At 43.9% G+C, this 17,339-nt stretch overlaps 1 long non-coding RNA gene and 1 pseudogene across 2 annotated transcripts; both read left to right on the top strand.

Annotated features, from left to right (window-relative positions):
* Positions 1–5,962: 5,962 nt before the first annotated feature.
* Positions 5,963–12,357, top strand: LOC140700893 (uncharacterized). Of its 2 annotated transcripts, none has more exons than XR_012079632.1 (3): positions 5,963–6,203; positions 8,302–8,440; positions 11,634–12,357. It is a non-coding gene; the product is annotated as an uncharacterized lncRNA (long non-coding RNA). The 2 variants fall into 2 exon arrangements; XR_012079631.1 differs by lacking the exon at positions 11,634–12,357 and adding an exon at positions 8,733–8,869.
* A 3,153-nt stretch (positions 12,358–15,510) lies between these two features.
* On the top strand, positions 15,511–16,398 carry LOC140701008 (small ribosomal subunit protein uS2-like; annotated as a pseudogene).
* The last annotated feature ends 941 nt before the right edge of the window (positions 16,399–17,339 follow it).

Genomic DNA, 17,339 nt, shown 5'->3' on the forward strand with positions numbered 1-17,339 from the left:
ATTGAGTCTCAGAAAGGTTAAGTCAGTTGCATGACACTTCACATCTAGTAAATAACAGAAGTGAGATTCAAAACAAGATCTGCCAAATTTCATAGGCCATACCTTAACTGTCATGTTGTATAAGAACGCACATTGCATCTTGTATTAGTCAGCCTTTTCACAATAATGCTGTGTAACCACCACTTCCAAACTCAGTGGCTTAAAACAACAAATATTTATTCTTATGCTCAAAGGTCTGCAGATTAACTGTGATTCAGCTGAATTAGGCTGAGCTCAGCTGGGAGGGTCTGTGGGTTTAGCTTACATTTGCTCCATATTTTTTATTTTGGACTCCAGGCAGTAGTTATCTAGGGCATCTCATGGCAGGTCACTGGTGCACAAGATCAAAGCTAAATAGAAGAAAGCACAATGTCTGTCATGCCCACAAATATTTCAATGGCCAAAGCAACCCAGTGTCAATGGGGGAGGAAAGTGAAGGTCCGTGAGGGAATGTAGAAGTCAGTAAATATCTACTACTGCTACTATGCCAAGTGTCACACAGTACTTTTATTTACTTTTTCAAGAAGTCTTGGGTACTTAATCCTTTGCAGTTAGGCAGGTATTTCATTTTTGCCTCTGTGCAAAGACACAAAATTTAAAGCTGCTGTTGAAGGTTTCAGCCCTTGTAGCCCTTATGTAGCTGTGTGCTGAGACTAAAATGCTGACTATTGAACTCTAGAATGGCACCATTGTTGGCAGATCAAAAATCCACACTAATCTTCACCTGAGTCTTTGCCAAGTTCAAAAAGGAGTTTGTTTTTTAATCTTGCAATAAAACTGATTTCCTCAAGAGTGATGTATTTCCAGAAACCTAGAAATTCTTGTGAACAACTCTTATCATAGCATAAAGTCACAGAGTTACAGAGCAGCCTTAGCATTTAGTTCAACTTCTTCATTTTACAGGTGAGGAAACAAATAGTCTCAGTTTCAAACTTCCAGTCGTTGCATACTGTGGGCTTCTTTTTTTTTTTTTTTCCCCTCATGTAAGCAGAGCAATGAGAAAAAAAAACCTGAGGCAACTGTTACATGTCTAACTAGAATTGTAATTCTGTAATGGGGACCTCTGTTCAGTTTATTTTATGAGAACCCTCATGCCATGTTGCTAGCTTTATCAGTACAACCAACTTCCATGATTGCCTATAACAACCAAAAATTAAGTCTTTCCCTTTCTCTTTATAATCTTGGGGATCTGCTTTTAGAGCCAGTAGAATAAGCTGAGAGACATTGGTTCACCTGCTGCTGTGTCCTGAAGACACTGAGGGCTCTTTCCCATGAGGGACAGAGACAGAGACAGAGAGGCACCAAGTCCAATTCTCCAGAAAGGGAGTTAGGAGTATCTTTCCAGGTCAAACACTTTCAATATTTAACTAATACCTTCTGCTATGAGAACAGTGCATTTAGAAGGGAGAGTATGCTGCGGTGAGGGTGTGAGTGAAGATCAGAAAACTCGAAGGTGAAACAGTACAACTGATTAAATAAGTATCTACTGAACACCTCCCATGGGCTGGCCCGGGGCTGGGTACTGGGGTGGTGATGTGAACAAGATGGAGACAGATCCTGTCTCGTGGTACTTCTCATCTAGCCTGGACATGTACCTAAAGTGCTAGCAAAGCAAAAGCAAGGGTGTCACAGGGAAGCATAATGCAGCATCTAACTGAGGGTGTGTGCGGAGGGGCTGAGACACGGTCAGAAAAGATCTCGCTGGGTAAAGGCTGTTTTCCCCACCGAGACTGTAAGGGGTTGAGGTAGAGAGCTTTCCAGGCAGTGGAAAGAGCATGTGCAAAGGCCTAGCAGCACTGAGAAACAGCTAAGGAAGCCAAAGGCTTAGCTGGCAAAGGGAGACTAATGGGAGACTAATATAAGCCCCCCAGACCCTGGAGTGGGGCGTATAGGACAAGAGGAGAGCATGGAACTTCATTCTAAGGGCAAAGAGAAGACATAGAAGGCTTTGAGTAGGAGAATGACATAGGATAATAGGGTTTGCATTTTCGGAAAGAACCCTTTGGCCGTACTGGCAAGAACAAATTGGAGAGTGGGCAAAAAGAGAGAATTGGGGAATGTGAGAAAATTACATGGAGAACCAAATAAGAATCTGGAGACAATTCCAAATATTCAGTCCAGGATGGCTGTGGATGATGCAGAGTGGACGGTTGGGCCGAGCGTGTGCCCGTGCGTGTACGTGCGTGTACCTGCGTGTGCACAGAGCCTATTGAGGGTCCTCTCTTCTCCCTAAACTCACCCGCAGCTTCTGGATAGCTCAGGGATACGGTGACTCCTTTGGGGTTTGAAAATGTCTCTAGAACGTGCTAGTGGAAGGACAAGAACGGCTCTGGAGTTAAAACTGGCAAATTGGACACGTATATTTAGCTCCCTTTCTTCCTGAAACCCACTAACACAGAAGCAACGAGAATGGAAAGGGTGAAAACAGCAAAGCCCGTGAAGGGCTGGTGACTGGCCTAGCGGACAAGGCGGACAAAGCCACATGCAACGGCTGCTGTGGGGAAACTCCCAAAGCACTTGGGAACAGAGAGCAACCCAGGGACTGGTGCTCCGGGTACCTCTGGAGTGACAGTGTGAGGGGCTGAAGCAGGAGGGTCGGCGGAGAGGGTTTAGAAGCAGGTAGATGCCCCTTGCCTCCACTCATACCCTCCCTAGGCCATGCAGCCCCCTGACTCCTTCTTCGCGGCAGTAAATGATGGGAGAGATTTATTTCCCAGAGACAGTGAATGGGATTTCCAGACTGGAGGTGCAGGGAGAGACGACGCAGGGGAGGTGGCCATACTGAAAACAGAGGGATGTAAGGAGGGACGGATATTTGGGCTCCAGCCTTCTTCCCACACTCGGCTTCCAGAACACAGCAGCCAGGCATTATTCTACAAGAAGGGGACTGAGGAGTCTTCTCTGGGCATCTGACCAGTCCAAGAGGAAGGGCCCACGTGGAGGGTTCCCCAGGAAACAGTCTAGTCAGATAACGCGTTGTGCCAGGTTGGAGCCAGTCACAGGGCTCTGGGAGACAGCTCAAGAAAATGAAATCAGCAGTTACTAATGTGTCTGACTGTATTGAGAAACTTTTACACAATTGGGCAAAATTTGCATTTGATTTGTGATAAGGACATTAAAACCCAAGCAAGTGAAAAAAGAAGCCAATTATTTACTCTAGGTGGGAAAAATGTATAGGAAAGTACAAGTATTCTTGATATCCCACACCACTTAGCTCCCTACAGAGGTTACACAGTCGTGGTGATGTAAGCAGCGGATACTGATCTGAGTTACAGCACCACTATATTGGACAGGTCGGAACACTCTGTGTGTGTGTGTGTTTGTGTGTGTGTGTTAGAGATGGAATCTACAGAGAGCTAAGTCCCCATCTTGCATGTTGGGAAACCAATAGATAATATCCATAACTGAAATATCACGTGGCAACATTAAATCTGTTATTTGAAAACTTATAGTTAAATATTAACAGAATCAGAAAAGTTGAAAGAGGTTGCCTTTGACAGTGTGCAGTGAGGGTGGGAAGCACTGCATGGCTTGTTAAAGCCTATTTTTCATTGTAAGCCTTATAAAAGTACTTGACCCTTTCACATATGTGTATGTATAATGTTAATGAAGATGAATATTAAATTTTAAAAGGAACACCATATCAACAAAAGAAAAGACAAAAACCATAGGATCATCTCAATAGATGCAAAAATGCATTTGATAAAATTCAATATCCATTCATAATAAAAACTCTAACCAGAGTAGGTATAGAGGGAACATATCTCAACATAATACAAGCCATTTATGACAAACCTACAGCCAATATAATACTCAATAGTGAAAAAAGTTAAAAGCCTTCCCATTAAATTCTGGAATAAGACAAGGATGCCCACTCTTACCACTTCTATTAAACATTGTATTGGAAGTCCTAGCCATAGGAATCAGACAAGAAAAAGAAATAAAATGTATCCAAATTGGAAGGGAAGGGGTAAAATTGTCATTATATGCAGATGACACGATACTCTATATAGAAAACCCTAAAGGCTCCACACAAAAACTATTAGAGCTAATAAATGAATTCAGCAGGGTAACAGGATACAAGATTAATATACAGAAATCAGTTGCATTTCTTTACACTAACAATGAAATATCAGAAAGAGAAAGTAAAAAAAAAAATCCCATTTAAAATAGTGCCAAAAACCCCACAAAAACCTAGGAATAAACCTAACCAAAGAGATGAAACACCTATATGTTGAGAACTATGAAACACTGATAAAGGAAACTGAAGATGATTCAAAGAAATGGAAAGATATCCCATGCTCTTGGAGTGGAAGAATTAATATTCTTAAAATGGCTGTACTACCCAAAGCAATCTACAGATTTAATGTGACTCCTATCAAATTACCCATGACATTTTTCACAGAACAAGAACAAATAATCCTAAAATTTATACAGAACCATGAAAGATCCAGAATTGCCAAAGCAATCCTGAAGAAAAAGAACAAAATTGGAGGCATAACCCTCCCAGACTTCAAACAATACTACAAACAAAGCTACAGTAATCAAAACAGCATGGGACTGGCACAAAAACAGACATATGGATCAATAGAACAGAATGGAGAGCTTAGAAATAAACCCACACACCTATGGACAATTAATTTTAAACAAAGGAGGAAGAATATACAATGGAGATAAGACAGCCACTTCAGCAAGTGGTGCTGGGAAAGCTGGACAGCCTTATGTAAACTAATGAAATCAGAACATTCCCTCACTCTGTATACAAAAATAAACTCAAAATAGTTTAAAGACCTAAATATAAGATATGATACCATGAAACTCGCAGAAGAGAATATAGGTGGACATCTTGACCTTGGACTTCTAGCCTCCAGGACTGTGAGACAACATTGTTCTGGTGTCTAAGTCATCCCACCTGTGGTACTTTATCATGGCAGCACTGGAAACTCACAGTCCGATTCCATGGACTCCATAGAGGAAAGAACTGTGTTTCTGAATCTTCTCTGAAGGGCGGAGAAAAGGAAGGGAGGAAAGAAAAGAAGGAGAAAAGGAAGAAGAGATTGGCCCAAATGTGCCCAGATCGACCTTGACTCCAGCTGGAAAATCTGCCTTAGGGGTTATACTTCTGTCTCTAATTCTTTTACAGCCACAACATATATACGTATTACGTCTTCAGTTGAAAAATAAATAAACACAGACATACACACATACCAAAGAAAAATGGAAAAGAAAATGTTCCTCCTCAATTCTTGAAAATCTCCAAATGGAAGAATAACTAATTGGTAATGTTGAGGTGAATAAAGGCTATGAAGTTAATAAAGGATTAATACATTTTATTTTAATGTGTTTGTTCTTTTTCCCTAACAGAGTAAGGCAACTGCATTGGGGCAGGCTGGGCTCCGCCTCACTTCTCCCTTGGAACTCCCAGAGCCAGGGAGACACGGCCCAGAGCAGTCCTTCCTGGGCCTCCTAGGGAACATTTAGAAAACTTTCCAAAAGATTGACCCATGGTGGATGTAGGCAATAAGGTAACAGCTACCGCTTCCACCCAGTTGTCCAGGGTCCAGTCCACAATATGTAAACCACACACAGCCTCCCTGTGGTTCACAAGGTTAAAAGTTATTAACCAAAATCAATTGAAATAAAGAGTCACATTTGCTGTGGTCCACAATTCACTTCTCCAGACGGCTTTTGCCTGCGCTACAGGGGACACACACACACACACACTCACTCACTCAGTAACCCTGGGGGAGAGCAGAGGCAGCTGCAGAAGCCCCAAACCTCCCCAGTCCTAATTAAACCCTCCAAGTTTCCAGGCAACCCAGCCAAGGAAAAAATCATTTCCAAGCTGAAGACCCCCAGCCCCCACCCCGCATCCCAGCCAAGGAACGGTCGTTTGGTTTAATCAGCCCACGTGCACATTCTCTCTCCCCAGGTTGCCAAGACGGGGCCTGTACCTAGCAGAGGTATTTGTGTAATCAAAGCTTCTGGAACTTTCCCTGCCAAGGCTACCAATGTGAATAGGCTCCTGAGGTAAAAATGTTCCCCCTGCTGGGGACGGTGCCCTTGAAGTCTACATCAAAATCAAGCCAGGGTCACAGCTGTTGCGGCACCCCACAGCGGAAAACTTGCAAGAAATCCTAGCCTGCACTACTGCTTTGCCTCAGGTTTGGAGGAAACAGGCCCCAGTTGCAAGGGAGGGAGGAAGGGGGGGAGGAGAAAGAGAATATGTTTTCAAAAAGCCAACCCCTCTAACTAGTACTCTGGGCTGGAAAGACAAAGCCGCTCCGGAACTTTGCCCCTTCACCAAGGCAACCCCGCCGCATCGCCCTCGCCCGCTCCTCCCCTGCGAGCTGGGGGTCCCGCAGGTTGGCCGAGAGCCACTAGGTGGCAGCAGATTAACTCTTCAGGTGCCAGCGTGGGCTCAGACAAGTCAGGACTGGGGTCTGAACATTTTGCATCTGCTCCCTTCTCAGAGCAAAAGAAAAACAAATGGCCTTTTCTGTCCTTAAAGACCTTCGGCTCGCACTGTTGAGATTGGAGGAAATCCTATGTGGGGAAGACTGCTTTCCCGGTCACCCATTCACGTGGTGGCTTGAGACAGGAGGAGATGCAATCGTGTGTGCCCCAGGTTTCCCGAAGTCAGTGATGCTTGGTTCACACTTGGTTCAAGGGACTAAAAGATCCTTTGAGAAATTTATGTTCACATTCAATCCACTTCAATAAATACTAACTATAATTAGAAATGAGCACGTTGCATTTTCCATAATGGATGAGGCCCCTGCCCTTGGCGTTTGTGGGGATGACAGGCACTACTTGAAAAATATTCTTTTTTTTTTCAAATTGAAGTATATAGTTACTGTACAATATTATATATGTTACAGGTGTACAATATAGTGATTCACAACTTTTAAAGGTTATACTCCATTTATAGTTACAATAAAGTACTGGCTATATGCCCCATGTTGTATAATATATCCTTGTAGCTTATTTTATACCTAATGGCTTGTACCTCTTACTCCCTCGCTCCCATCTTGCCCCTCCCCGCTTCCCTCTCCCTGCTGGTAACCACCAGTTTGTTCTCTATATCTGTGAGCTCTACCTCTTTTTTGTTATATCATGCAGTTAACCACCTTCGAGGAGTAAAGGAAAGGAGACAAATTTGCTATGAAAAAAAGAGAAAGATTTAAATAAGTTAGGGAAAACAGGCTCATGAAGGCCATTTTCCATCAAGCGTCTCTGACATGGGAAGCCTCAAGTTTTTAGGGTGAGCAAGGCCTGAAATAGGGGAGCCACCAGACAGAAACTTTGCCCGCAGGGGCTACAAAGTCTTGCTGTTCAGATGACAAGGAAAACAAATCATTCTCCTGGGCATTCTAGCCTCTGCAAAGCATCCTCCCATTCTGCCTATTAAACTTCTGCCACAGATATAAAAATACTGTGGTGTTGATTGGAGTAGTGGGCCGGAAAGGTGAAACTGATTTACTTTAGAAAAGGGAGAGCGAGCTACCAGCCTCAGGAGGAATAAAATTCAGAAAGGGGGAAGGGAGCTGGGGGTGCTCCTGTCATTGGGTTTAAGACAGTTTGGATGAAAACCCAGAGAAGGAGGAAAGAGTTAGGAGGAGGGAGCCACAACTGTGTGGCACATAGGACCAAAGAGAGATAGGAAAGGCAATTTTGAGATGTTTTGCTGTGCATTGGGGATTCTCTTTGATATGTTTCAACAGAGCTCAGTAAAGATTAAAATTGTCTTGCAATTATTTTTATTTCTTGAACTGGAAGTCCACCACGGACACAATAAGCAGTGACTTTGGTGGCCACGCTCCCTTCCCTTCCTGCCTGTCTAGGTGGTAGGACAGTGTCCAGATTGTAAATCCTTTGAGGAAAAGCCATCCCAGGACCTCTGGTAGGTTACACCAAACATAAGTATTTATTATGCTAATCCTAATGCACAACGTTTTATTTTCGAACGGGCAGCCTCAGAGCTTACATTCTATTCTACAGTTTCACCAAAAGGACAGGAACCATCACAGTCAGACAACTGGTTGTCAGGAGATTTTGGATGGTGACATCATGTTGTTTTCTTGAATCACCACCAAACTCATGCTGGGTACATGGCAAGGCTAAAAGGCGTTGGATGGAATTGGCGCTCAGAGTCGCCCATTAGCCTTGATTCTTATTTGGAAGAAGAACTCTTATGTCTTTGAGAACTTTAAGTGAGTTAGTCCTGGGGTCTTGATCAGACATTTTTTCCCCCTCCACCAGGTTCCGGGTATCTCTACCTACTCCTTTACCACCTAACCATGTCTGGTCTGCTTAGCAAGTTCCCACTCTAAAGTGAAGGACTTTGAAATGTCCCGGGCTCCGTGAAAGCTGCCCTGACCACTCACCACACCCTGTGGATGTAAGTCAGCCCCTGGTACTACCATGTTGCTTTCTTATCTACCTTCTTAGCTAGAGTGAGGACGTGAATGATCTCTTTATCTTCAGTGCCCGGAACAGTGCCTGGCACACAGCTGGTGCTCAATAAGCCATTGGACCGAGACCTGTCTCATGTCCTGTCATTCCACGCTGACAAAGCCCAGCTTCTGAAAAGCCATCATTTTCCCAGCACTTAACCCAGAACTTAAATGCAGTAGGTGCTAGGGAATTCGACTAATTGCCTCTAATTATAACGCGTATTTCTCAATCTTCAGTTGGCAGTCTCAGAACGAGGCTTACTCAAATTCACAGAACGTGGAGTAAAACACCCCAATAAGACAACATTCTCATCATCAGAGCTGCAGGAATATGGTTCTTGAAGTCTTTAGGAATAAAAGTTTCTGTGCCTATACTTCTGTGGCTGACATGAGACTCTCTTTTTTTTTAATGTTTATTTTTTAAAATATAAAAGTACTCCATGCTCATTAAAGAAAATTTGCAAAGTAGAGAAAAACAGAAAACAAAACAGTTTTCCATCAGTCTCCCTAAGTAAATAGTAAGTGTGTAATATTTTGGAGTATGAAATACTCTCTGACTTATGGATGTTAATAAAAACCAGACGACATCTCGTGCTGTCTGCTAAAGTCAGAGCCAGATTCCACAGAAGATACATGTGTGGATTTCATAGCTGGTTCCCACCGCACACGTGCGGGAAGCATCTGCCTATAGGCACTCCCTGGTAAGCAGCTCTGGGTTGGGCAGATGAGTTAATGGAAAGGGTGAATTATCACGTCTGGGTACCTTTTCTTGATCTTACGGAGCTTTGTCTGTTGCCAATCACTTTTCCCTTCTCTTCAAATCCCTTGGAGACATGACAAGCCTCAGGCTTCCAGCTCCTATTTGTGCAATTCCTGGTCAGTCCTCTCTGGCTGCAGTGATGGACATGAGGTCCTTCATGAAAATCAGAGCATCCCCATGACCTTCACTTGTTTCCTTGCCTGAACTTGCCTTGAGCTGTCATAATTGAACTCCAGCTTCTAGCATGACCGTCTTCCTGGGAACTTTAGTGGCAACCCCAGCACCATCCCTTGTTAGTGTATTGGGACAACCAACTCCCCAGAACTGAAAGAGCATGGCAGAAAGATGACACCCTGTTGAAGTGAATAAACAGACAGAGGCAGCTTTCAGGCCGAGCAGAGAGGACCATCAGGATGTCCTCATCGATGTGGGATGACCAGCACTGAGAAAAGCATACACTGACTTCTCCACACTGGACTGGATCTTTGTGTGTGTGTGTGTGTGTGTGTGTGTGTGTGTGTGTGTGTATGTTTTATTTAATGTAAAAAGTATTTCTGGGCCCATGTGAGATTTTCAGGAAATTTGTGAGCCACTTGTTAAACTGTGGGTAGCTTAAATTTTGCTGTGGTAGGAGTATTTACACCCCAGAAATCAGCCAACACCACAGATCAGGGCTTGACTTTGTCCCCACCCCCAAATATGCATGGAGAGCCAGCATGTACGAGGTTTTCTGATGGTTCGATTTCTGGTGCCTCGTCATTTTCAAGAAACTTCCAGCTGACATTTAGCTTGATTTCACCAAAGCGGAAAACTGTAAGAGGATTTTGAGACTCCCTATACTGGTAACAGGATTTCCAGTTTTAGAATTGGAAGTCGAAAAGTCTCACTTCACCCTCCCTCCAGGGTAGACGTTATCTTCAGCGTTCCTGACGAATGCCGCCTTCTTTGTGACGGTCTGTCCCTACCCGGAAGTCACTTTCCCTAATCGTTCTTGGATCTGCCCGTATTTTGTAGCAAAGCAGAATGTCCACACTCTCCAAGTGACGGCACTGAGCACGGCTGTCATGACTCCTCTTTGTCAGCCTGCGTGGCCCTCATTTTCTAGCCGTGAAGACCCCCTTCTCCGTTGTAGTTATCCAAGAACTGAACAAAATATTCTGGACTTGGCCAGTTAAGTAAATAAAGGGAGACCACTACTTCCTACGATATTTGTCCACAAGCATATTTCACATTTAGTTTGTGTTGTACTTGAAAAAAAATGAATTCTTTTCATGGGCATTATTTTCTTGTGAGGCCACCTTAGCTCTATACCTGCAAGATTTATTTTATGAACTAAGCACTTCACCTTGATGGTGGTCATAGGTCATAGTCTCATGACTGATGCCTTGTTTTTTGAGTACTGATTTTAGTATCCATCGTATTAATTAATTTTTAGGTTTGAGACCTCTCCTAAATACATTTTCAAGACTGAATCCAAATATAAAACCAGTTGTGGTTTTACCCAATTACTATTATTCAATACAACTTTCTGAAATGTGTCTGCAAGGACGTCATGAGAACTATTTTGTCCAATAGTTTGCTGAAATCAGGCATGTTTGTATAACTTCCTAGATTTGTCGGCCCAATCTCTTCATCAGAAATGGTAGCGAATTTAAGGTGGTATGCCTCGCTTTTACTGATCTCAGCCAGTTCCTTGTACTCATCTACCTGTTTTCTAACTTGTTTATAAAAAGTATGTTTAATAATTGATTCTAAAATGTTATACTGAGGAAAAGCTTACCAGTCAGTAGTTTCTGATAGCCACCTTTTCCTGTTTGCTGAGATTCAGCGGGACATTTTCTTAATACTTCTTCTGACACCTCTCCTGTTCCCTTTGATGTCACATGGATTCCCAGCCATGGGGGACTCTTGCAAGTCCGAGTCAGATCCTGTTAAATAATTTGTCTGGTCCTTTAGCACACTGCTGACCAGTGGAAACACCATCAAGCCACAAAGATGAGCCATTGACATAATTAAAAAATTTCTAATAGCCACGTTAAATAACTAAAAAAGAAACAGGTAAAATTAATCTTAACCTTCTATCTCCAAATTATTATCATTTCAACATATGAGCTATATAAAAATTGTTGAGATAGCTTACATTTTTTATTCTAAGACTTCCAAATCCAGAGTGTGCTTTATCCTCACAGTGAACTTTAATACATATAGACCGGCCACATTCGTAGTGCTCCGCAGGCACACAGAGCTAGCAGTTACCATATAGACTTATGCTCATTCCAAGTGCCTGGACATAATCGTTATTATTATTGTTCTGATGATGTGTTCTTTTATCTTGTATTTCATTCCCATTTTCATGATGTTTATTCTTTCTTTTTCAGCATGAAAGTCTCCCTCACAGCGGAGAAGGCAAGGGCTAAATAGAAGTGGAACAGCCTCACTTTCTCTTTGTCTATTAATATTAATGAGGGTACCTTTTGCAGTTAAACACCATAAAGAAAGCTCGTTAAGAGCAACAGCATCCCCCAGCACACAACTCTCCCTAGAACCACAAAATGGGTACGTTACAGAGGCCTGGGAGCTAATTCTCTCCAGATGTTCGCAAAGCAAGCGAGACCAAAAGGTGGAAACTGAAATGACTAAACACTTAATAAGGAGCTGATGGAACCAAGGCCCCAGGGTTGGCTGAGCAATAAGTGAAACACAGAGACCCTGTTTGTTCAGAGGAACTTCAAAGCCCCCTATAAACTCCCAGGCAAGGTGAGAGGCAAAAACCCTGCGGAGGATTCTGCAGCATTCCTGCAAAGCCAAAGTGGAGACTAACTTGAGATGCTTCCCCTGGTGCTTAAGAAGAAGACTTAGGGGCAGGTCTGGTGAGCAGATGTTTGACTTTTGTTGCTGCCCATTCTTCTATATAGTATGTGCATGTAGGAGACAGGGCTTTCTCTAGCAAGGCCAAAGGGGACAAAACAATTAAACATTCAGTTAAAAAAAAGAAAAAAACAGAAAAAGAAAACACCTTTTCTACATTAAGTATTATTCCATACCCAAATCATAAAATTGCTAATGAGACAGAGCAGATTCAAATAAAGTTGGTTATATTAATGTCTGTGTTTTCTTCCTTCTCTGCCTTAATAGTGGGACAAACAGCATGGTGTTTTGGCTAAGATCATCATTAAAGTGGAGTTAAAAAGATCAAACCATCAAAGGCAACATCAGTTGAAAGTCTGATAAGTTATCTCTTTGGTCACCAGATACCTGGCAGGAGGAGGGTTTCTAGAATCCAGTCCTGTACCTGTTTTATTTGCTTGTTTTTTCCATCGCTAGTCAATGTGACCTGCCAGGTACGTGCTGTTTGCCTTTCACATCTTTCTCTGGGATTTAAAGAAAGAATGAAACAATGGCCACTGAAAAGCAAGACAAGAAACCTGATCAAAAGTGACCCCATCGCTTAAGCCAAGTTGCTGCATTGAGGAGGGAAGAGAAATACCCTCATTAAATCATTGCTGAAAGAGAGAAAAGCAGATAGCTCTGGTACTGTTAGAAACTGAGGCAAAATCCTTGGAGAATGAGAACAAAATGGGTCCCCCTCCCTTTTTTTTAAAACAGTAGAATTATGTCTGTTGTACTCAGAATATAACAGTGAGTTAAATGCATAGTCTCTTTGGACCTGAGACCCAGGTTGGATTCCCAGCTCAGCAACTTACTGGATGTGAACCATTTTAGGTTCTTAACCTCTCGGGTTTCAGTTTCCTCATCTATAAACAGGCCAGGAGATAGTACTTCCTTCCTAGGATTGTTTTGAAGATTAGTGGAGGCAATGTATGCAGAACACTCACCTTGTCTAGCCCAGTGTCTGGCACAAAGTAAGAGACATGCAGTGATACCCACAGTGATGGCCCATTGATCACTCCCCATCCCGGGCTTCCTTCTGTTCAGCTCTCTTCCTGCAGGACGATGTCCTTCGGGTACGCATGGTAGATTGTGTGATTCTCAGGCAGGTCCTTTTCCTTCTTAATCCCCGAAGGGCGGTTCATCAAGATGGTTCTTTATGCTAATTCTTTGCATAAAGAAAAGAAACGCAATCTCAACTGAGCCACATACTTGATGAATGTCTTAACTCTGAGCCTTTGCTGGAAGTGTGGCTCTCAGCAATGGCTTTCTGAGATGGGTCAGTGGCTAAGGAGCTACGTGTCACCCTGTACCCATGTTTCCCTCAGTTCCCCTTCCTAGGACTTTTGTGCTTTTGACCGATCACCATAATAAAGCATTTCAGAAAGTCATGATTTGACAAGAGAAAGATAAATGTAAACACGACACAGACAAACACTGTGAGGAGAAACATCTGGATGTCCACTGCTTGCTTCCTGTTGCGAGAGTTTGGGAACTTGGGGATTTTAACAGTTGGTCAGGGCTAATTTTGGAAGTGACTTCACATGTGTACCAGAAAGAAAACACACATTTATTACACTTCACTCATCCGATGAGGGAAGTTGGTGGTCGGCTTCCCAGGCCTCTCTGAGAACAAAAGGGATCGAATTGGAAACGGAAGACGGTTTTTCTCTCCTTTCCACCCCCTCACTTAGTCTAGGGTGCCTCTTCTCCTTGTCATGTCTTTGGGTTCCTTGATTTCTTCCTCTTCTTCTTACATTCAGTTTCCTCTTAGGTTCCAGAAGTCTTAACTTTGAATTCCAGCTTTACCACTGACAGAGCTTTTACTCTGTCTAAGCCTCGGTCTCCACTTTTGAAAATAAAATTAACCACAATAGTAATGGTAATAATAACAGTAATAAGTACTTACCCTTGAATTTCACAGGGTTGTGTAGATCAAGTCTCCTCCCCCTCCCAGTTCCCAGAATATCTGATGCTCTTTCTTGCTTCCATACCTTTTAATATGAGGTTTCCCTTTTTCTCTCCCTAGAAAACTATGACTCAGCCTTTGGGCCCAGCCCAAATGTCACTGACGCTGGGAGAGATTCTTTGTCTCTCTCTCACAGGTATTAAAAATAACATTTCAAAGCACATTTAGTAGCATGGGGAATTTTGTAATACACCTTTAAGTAAGAAAAAGCAAGTTATAAAATATATGATTTAAATTTGATAAAACAGTCCATTATATTTATTTAGATTGATTTAATAGGATGATAAATGGGGTTCTTCTTATCTTGGACTCTGGGCTACAGCTGCCAAGCTGAAAGAACCCTCACATTCTAAAGAGGAGATGCTAGGTACCTCTTAGACCAGATAGTCTTGCAACAACCCCACCACACCAATCAACCCACATAAGAGAAGATAAGAAACTCAAACTCATCTTGCTTAAGTAGGAACTTCTTACTAATGGATTGTTGGTTGAATAGGGATTGTTGTGTCGTTGTTTCTCCAGTCCCCATGACTCAGTCACTTCTTAGGCCAAATGACAGTAGCTCTAAGAGGACCGCTCCAAGAAATCAGGGCTGCCTGCAAGAAGGGGAGCCTGGCTTCTCACTCCCGTCTGGATGCTGGCTGAGTCACAGACATTCCCAGACTCATGCGCGTGCTGCCTCCCAGGCAGAGCGGAGTGAGAAAGTTCTGAGCCCGGTCTGAGCACCCTGAAGGTAGGAGCCAGAGGAGCAGCAGGGTACAGAGAAAAGGCAGTGGTGGAGCAGAGAGGCCACTAACCATCAGGGAAGGGATGCCTGAGTCTTCCGCTGGCCAAGAGGCTATTTTAAAGGTAACTGAATTTATAGCTCCTTGAAGATCAACCCAGCAGAAAATGGTGGTAGAGTAATTGCAAAAACTGGGAGTTAAGGCTCAACACATGCAACTGGCCAAAAGCCAGGGTGCGAAAGTCTCCGGAGACGGGCAGGATTAGCGGAGGGAGGAGACTTGAAAGAGCAGCGGCAGCGGCATCTCTCCCTTCCTCTTCTCTGCCGTTTTACCCCAAATCCAGAGATCCAGACATGCACATTTCACTCAACACTAAAGTTTTCAGCCCATGGCTCAGGCCTACACTGAGGGTTGTAAATTGGGGGATCTTGGGAAGAACAGAAGCTTTAAATTGGGAGTGAGATCGAAACTTCGGTTTAGACTCAGTGGAACTTGTTATAACTGAAGGTGACATTTTCCTTGTGGATCCATTTTGCTCCTAAGATCCTCTTCCTGAAGACGGGTGGAGAAAACTTTACACTCGCCAATGAAAGGTAGTGCAGCCTTTCCTCACTCAGCCACAGAGGGGTCCCTGCCGCATTGTCCTGGGTTCTCGTCCTAACTGAGAGGGAGATGTTTACAACATCTGGAGCCCATAATGTCCTGCACAGGAGGGAGGAGAATGTCCTCAAATTTCTTGCAGCAGGAACCCACTCAGGTGGCACCAACCTTGACTTCCCAGTGGAACAGTACATCTACAAAAGGAAAAGTGGTGGCCTCTACATTATAGATCTGAAGGGGACCCAGCAGAAGCTTCTGCTGATGGCTTCTGCCATTTTACCATTTAAAACTGGCCGATCAGTGTCATGTCCTCTAGAAACACTGGCCGGAGGGCTGAGCTGAAGGCTGCTGCTGCCACTGGGGCCACTCCTGTTGCTGGCTGCTTCTCTCCCAGAGCCTTCCCAAACCAGATCCAGGCAGCCTTCCAGGAGCCGCGTCTTCTGCTGGGTACTGATCCCAGGGCTGACCACCAGCCTCTCCCAGCGGTGCTGGATGTTAACCCACCTACCGCTGCTCCCGGTAAAACACAGTCTCTGTGCCCTGTGGACAGTGACACCCTTAAAACAACAAGGGAGCCCCCTCAGTGGGCCTGATGTGCTGGATGCTGGCCCAGGAAGTTCTGCACACGTACCATCCCTCGTCAACACCCGTGGGAGGTCGCACCTGATCTCTGCGTCTACAGAGGTCGTGAAGGGACTGAAGAGGAAGAGCAGGCCACTGCCGAGAAGGCCATGACCAAGGAGGAACGGCGGGGTAAGGGAGTCCCTCCGGCTCCCGAGTTCACTGCTACTCCTCCCAAGGTCGCAGACGGGTCTGACGGCGCAGGTGCCTCTGTGCCCCCCCCACCCCCCGGCAGTTCCCTGCAGAAGACAGGCGCCCTCGGCCTTCACTGAGGACTGGTCTGCAGTTCGCACCGCTCGGGCCACTGAATGGGGAGGAACAACCACTGAGCAGTCTTAAGTTGTCCTTCCCCAGGCTCTTAAACAGAAAACGGAAATAAGATCGGCAGAAAATAGTTTCTTTAAAAAAGAAAAAAAAGAAAGAAAGAAAGAAAGAAAGAAAGAAAGAAAGAAAGAAAGAAAGGAAGGAAGGAAGGAAGGAAGGAAGGAAGGAAGGAAGGAAGGAAGGAAGGAAGGAAGAAAGAAAGAAAGAAAGAAAGGAATGATAAGAAAAAAAAAAGAAAGGTAATGGAGTCTCTAGGTTCAAAACTTCCCCAGCTAAGTACTCTGGATTCTGCTAGTAGGACTATGGGGACCACATCTTCCTTCTCAAGGTGTTTTTTCCCCTTCCCTCCTTACTTCTGTGATGGTGTCTGCGTTTAGGCTGAATTTTACATGCCCTCTTCACAATGGGAGAAGTCTCTAATCTATACTGTGTCCTCATTTTACAGATAAGAAAATGAAAATTAAGTAGCCTGTTAAGGGCACACAGCTAGTGAGGGGCACAGCTACCACATGGGCGGGCAGAGACCGACATACACAAATACAAGAGCATGCAGTGGACAAATTAGACACCTGACAAGTCACAGGAGGAACATGAGGAGCTGCTGGCTGGGGTTGGGGCCGTGCTGCCAGATCTTGGCCCACTTACCAGGATAGTCTCAGACTCACAGAAAACCCACCAGCCTAACACACTGGAATCGTTTCTATATTTCTGAAAGATGGACATGGTCCAGTAAAGGACACGGGACTTCACATGCTTCCGAGTATGGTTGGTGCTGTTTGTTCCATTCACTTCTTCCTCCTTCATTTGTTAACATCTATTTTGTGTATTTTACACACAAGGTAATGTTCTAGGCACTAGGGATAAAGAAAGACGAGGCACTTATGGAGTGTTTATTCTAAGAAAGGAAGGGCGAGAATAAAAACTGATTGCACAACTTATGCCTTGTTACAGTTTTT

Source organism: Vicugna pacos, chromosome 13 (genome assembly GCF_048564905.1).
Source record: "Vicugna pacos chromosome 13, VicPac4, whole genome shotgun sequence".
Taxonomy (NCBI): Eukaryota; Metazoa; Chordata; class Mammalia; order Artiodactyla; family Camelidae; genus Vicugna; species Vicugna pacos.